The 5,114-nt window shown below is 44.6% G+C and overlaps 1 pseudogene across 1 annotated transcript; it reads right to left on the bottom strand.

Annotated features, from left to right (window-relative positions):
- Positions 1–443: 443 nt before the first annotated feature.
- Positions 444–1,452, bottom strand: LOC119469069 (annotated as a pseudogene). The gene has a single exon (XR_005197888.1). The product of XR_005197888.1 is annotated as a 40S ribosomal protein SA-like (transcript).
- Positions 1,453–5,114: the final 3,662 nt, after the last annotated feature.

Raw genomic sequence — 5,114 nt, 5'->3', positions numbered from 1 at the left:
AAGAATGGAAGGTGGATCCAGGTCAGGGTTTGCTTAGATTTCCCCAAATATTTGCCCTGCTCTTAACTCACAATGTTTTCTTGCATCTTAAACATTCCTTCTGTGGTAATTTCACTTTGATGTGAAATATATCCTTTGGAATTGTCTTTTCTGGCAGTTAATTAGTGCAAACATCTTAATTTTATTTGTCTAAAAATACATCAATGAAATCAGTTCATTCTTTTCCTTTTTGATTTGTACTTTTTAATGTGTTGTTAAGATGTCCCTGCTCCGGAGCTTTAAAATGCTACTCTGTGTTACTCTCTAAATGTTTCATAGTTCTGCCTTTCATGTTTAATTGTTAAACCACCTGAAATTTTTTTGGGTAAGGTGTGAGGTAGGGGCCTGTGGTGGTCATTAGTGTTGTTACCACAGTATTTGGAGCTTTTTTTTTTTTTTTTTTCGAAACTCGATGTTTATTTTCCATGAATCTTATATGTTGTTTAAGAGCCCACACAAGAACAGCTTAAGACCATTCAGTGGTTGCTCCTACCCATTCAGTGGCCTGAGCAGTGGGAGCTGCAGACCAGACTTCCGTGGCAGGCTGGGTGCTCCAGTCTTCAGTAGGGAACTGCTGGATGGGCACGGAGGGCACCTGCACGCCTTCAGACCAGTCTGCAACCTCAGGCTGGGTAACAGTGAACTCCAGCTGGAGCAGTCCGTTTGCCCTGAAACTCCTCCTTGGTCACAGCCTTTCCTGCAGCAGCCTGCTCTTCTTTTTCAATCTCTTCAGGATCTCTGTAGAAGTAGAGATCAGGCATGACCTCCCACGGGTGTTCACGGGAAATGGTGCCACGCATGCGCAAAACTTCCGGAGCCAGCATCCCCCACATCAAACCCGCTGAGTGAGCTCCCTTGTTGTTGCATGGGATGGCAATGTCCACATAGCGCAGAGGACAATCTGTGTTACACAGAGCAATTGTCGGTAGGTTAACATAAGACGCCTCCGTGAGAGGCTGGTGGTCAGCCCTGGGGTCAGTAAGCACAAGCAGCCGTGGCTCCCGGAAGGCTGCCTGGATCTGGCTGGTGAAGGTTCCAGGAGTAAAGCGGCCAGCAATTGGAGTGGCTCCAGTGGCAGCAGCAAACTTCAGCACGGCCCTCTGGCCAGTATTCCTGGAGGATATGACACTGACATCAGCAGGGTTTTCAGTGTCAACAATGGCACGAGCTGCCAGGAGAAGCTTCTCCCAGGTCCTCTTCAGAGTTATGATGTAGATGCCATCACTTTTCCTTTTATAGATATACGGTTCCATCTGGAAGTCAAGGTTGGTGCCACCTAAATGGTTTCCTGCTGCCAGGAACTTAAGGACATCCTCCTCCTTCATTTGCAGGACATCAAGGGCTCCGGATATGGTGAAAGTTTCCCTTTAAGTTACGATGGGAATCCAGAACAATGCCGTTTGGAGCCCTCGGCAGGTAACGTGGAAAAGCTGGAGCTTTAAATAGCTCAGGCACATGGTAGGATTTCCAATCTTTACCAAATTCCGTATTAGTTATCTATGCTGTGTAACAAATTACACAAACTTAGTGGCTTAGAGAAATACCCACTTATTAGCTCACAGTTATCTAGGACAAGAAGTCCAGGTTGGCTAGGTTTTCTGCCTGGGTTGTCACAAGGCTGAAATCCAGATGGCGGCTGGGACTAAGGTCCCCAGCTGGAGGCTCTGAGGAGGAGTCTGCTTCCAAGTTCTGACAGAATTTAGTTGCTTTTGGTGTAGAACTGAAGTCCTTACTTTATTGCTAGCTATCATCCAGAGCCACCCTCAACTTCTAGAGGCTGCCCACAGATTCTAGCCTGTGGTCCCTCCTCTCACAGTATGGTAGCTCACTTTTTCAAAACCAGCAGAAGAATCTTGCTCCACTTGGCTATGATGGAGTCTTACATGGTGAACCTAATCACGGGAATGACTATCCAATCACATTTGTTAGGCTTGAACATGTGACTTGCTTTGGCCAATGGCATGCAAGCAGAGTGGGGCATGTCACTTCCTGAGAGAAGCTTTAAGAGCTATCTGGGCACCTGCCACATGCCCTTCCCTTGGTCTCTGTAATTGGGGAAGTGTTTGTAGAGATAAAGCCTCAGGTCCCTAAGAGGCAGTGATGGGCAGTATTTTCTTCCCGAGTTTCCCACACTGACTTTCTAACTAGAAACCTTGAAAGAGTCTGTTCTTATTTTGAATAACTTGTTTGTAGATTATTTTGGAATTTCAATGTAGATAATTGCGTTATCTGTGAATAATGACAGGATTTTGTCTTCTTTTCCAGTCTTTACATGTTTATTTTTTTTTGTCTTTTTGTCCCGGTTGGGGCCTTCAGTACAATTGATGAATTTGACCATATTGCAATTTAGAGTTTATGTTAATAAAAAAACACCATAAGGACCAGGCATGGTGGCTCACACCTATAATCCCAGCATTTTGGGAGTCTCAGATGGGTGGCTCACTAGAGGTCAGGAGTTTGAGACCAGCCTGGTCAACATGGCGAAACCTCGTCTCCACCAAAAATACAAAAATTAGCTGGGCATGGTGGCACATGCCTGTAATCCAGCTACTCGGGAGGCTGAGGCAGGTGAATTGCTCAAACCTGGAAGGCAGAGGTTGCTGTCAGCTGAGATCGTGCCACTGCACTCCAGCCTGGGCAACAGAGAGAGACTCTATTTCAAAAACAAACAAACAAACAACACCATAAGAAGTATGAAAAGAAACTGCAAACTGGGAGAGAAGACACTGCAAAGCTTAGAACAGACAATTTGTATGAAGAAAATGAATGTTTTCATATAGGTTTTATTATTATTCAGATATATGTCGAGGCCAACAGATCAGGAGATAACCATCATTGAAAAGATAGTTTGTTACTCACAGATCTGAAGAGGAGGGGGGGCATGCTGCACCCCAGAGGAGATGGGGGGCACAGGGAAGCAGGGGAGTTGGTTGGGAGGGATAGGAACTGAGGGGAAAGTGTGGTCAAGAGCCTTGATTGTGGTTTCTGTAGGAAGAAACAAGTGAGGCAGGGCAAGCAGGCATAGGATGGGCTAGTTAATAATGTAACAGGCTCTGGGGCACAGGGGCTGTCCCTGCCTGTCTGATACCTGGCCCTGGGGTGATTATGGCAGGAGAATGGTAGCCCTGAGTATGAGAACGTGATAGAGGAGGTAGTTGCACTGTGAACTCTGGATTAGTTGGATTGCATTTGAAAGGTGTACTCACAGTGACATCATTTCTAGAAATTGGCTAATCCTGGGAGGGGCCATCCCTCCAGGGTCAGCAAGTTCCCATATGTCAAAGGACCACTGTATAGGAAAAAAAGGTAATGGTTAATACAATGAAGAATGCCTACAAATTCCTAAGAAACAACAAAAGACTCAACTGGTGCTTCACAAGAGAAGAAACCCAAAGTCAATCAGCATAAGAAAAGCCAATATGAAAATGTAACCCCCAACTACACACAGAGACACCCTGTCTCACCCACCATCATCGGCAAGCACTCAAAAGCCCGTACTGGTAAGGATGAGAAGTGTCAACCTTAAACAGTGAGATTCAGAAAATACGATTAATCGTAGAGATTCTTTGAGCCCAAAGCTTGAGGATGGCTACTTGGGAAACACTGACCCCAAAAGATGGGATCAGTGTTCCAAGGTGGAGAAGTTAAGGTTTCTCTTACACAGGCAGAGACAGAGAAATTTCAGCAGGATCACAACATTTTTCATACAAGACCAGTGCACACATTACAGTGATTTGATCGCCTACAGATGGCTGTATTCCAAGAAAAATACTTTATTACTCCACAAGGAGGAGTAGAAATTTGAAGGGTTCTTATCTCTGAAGTCATTTGGTCTTCTGAATTATTTGTGGGGGGAAAAAAAGGCAGAATTTGCAGTTGCATTCCACTTGACTCAAGTTGCATAGCCACACTCCTCTCAAGGCTCAATACAGTTCCAACAGTTTTAAGTCTGAATTCTTTAATTTCACAGAAGCAACTGGAATCAACTCCGCCCTCCCAAAGCTATTATGGGAGGTGTCCACGAAGCCAGATGCGGATTCTTTTCAACTAAGCCCATATACTCATCGGTAGGTTCCCAAGAGAAACCTCTAGCATGGAACTTTATTTACGCATTTTTGGTAGAGTATACAATACTAGGTAGTCATCTCACTATAGCACCTTGAAGATGTCATTCTACCATCTCCCGCTCATCCGTTGTTGTTGAGAAGTCAGCTGTGGGTCAACCTTGCCTCTCTGGCTGCTTCTAAGCTACACGCCATTGTAATAACCATTCTTGATGTCCTGTAATTTGCTCTCTTGAAATCATGGGCCAAACTATAGCCAGGCTTGTTTCTATCCTTACTATCCTTGTGTTTTCATGGGTGCACAAAAATTATATCACAAATCCTTTGGCCACAACCCCCAACATCTGTGTTTTGTCTTCTGCCCCCTAGAGGACACCCCCAGTTAACTTTCCACCATCAAGGTGAGAGTCTCGGCTAGTATGGTGCTTTATTTCTATTATTACTATGGCAATAAAGACTCTCACCTTGTGTTTCCCTGCTCTCTCTTTCTCCTGGTGCTTCCCCATGTAGCCCTGCATGGTGTGGCATGCCCCCTACTCCTGGGAACTGTCAGTAATAAACTTCTTTCAAGGCAGCTGTCTCCATGCTATATTAATGCACCTGATTAAAACAAAAGCCCAGGTACATTTAAAAACACCTCTTGGTATCGTATGGTGTCACTATGATGTCCCCAGGTATGGATTGTTTGTCACTCATCCTATGTTGGATTCTTTGGGATGCCTGAATCTGGGGATTGATATCTTTCATTTGTTCTGAAAAAGTCTAAGCCATTTCCCCTTCAGATCTAGCCTTTACCCTATTCTATTCTCTCCTACTGGAGCTTCTAGGACCATGTGGTGTACCTTATACTCGACACCCCCATGCCTCTTGGTAGCTCCTTCTTGTTTCCCATTGTCTCTCTGTGCTGTATTCTAGACCATAGCTCAGATCTATCTTTCAATTCACCAACATAACTTTCAGCTGTCTGACCATCTGTTAAATATCAATTAATATATTTTTCATCTCTGGAAT

Source organism: Cebus imitator, unplaced genomic scaffold (genome assembly GCF_001604975.1).
Source record: "Cebus imitator isolate Cc_AM_T3 unplaced genomic scaffold, Cebus_imitator-1.0 Scaffold564, whole genome shotgun sequence".
NCBI lineage: Eukaryota > Metazoa > Chordata > Mammalia > Primates > Cebidae > Cebus > Cebus imitator.
Note: the sequence above shows the minus strand (reverse complement) of the source record. Positions and strands in the feature narration are given on the sequence as shown.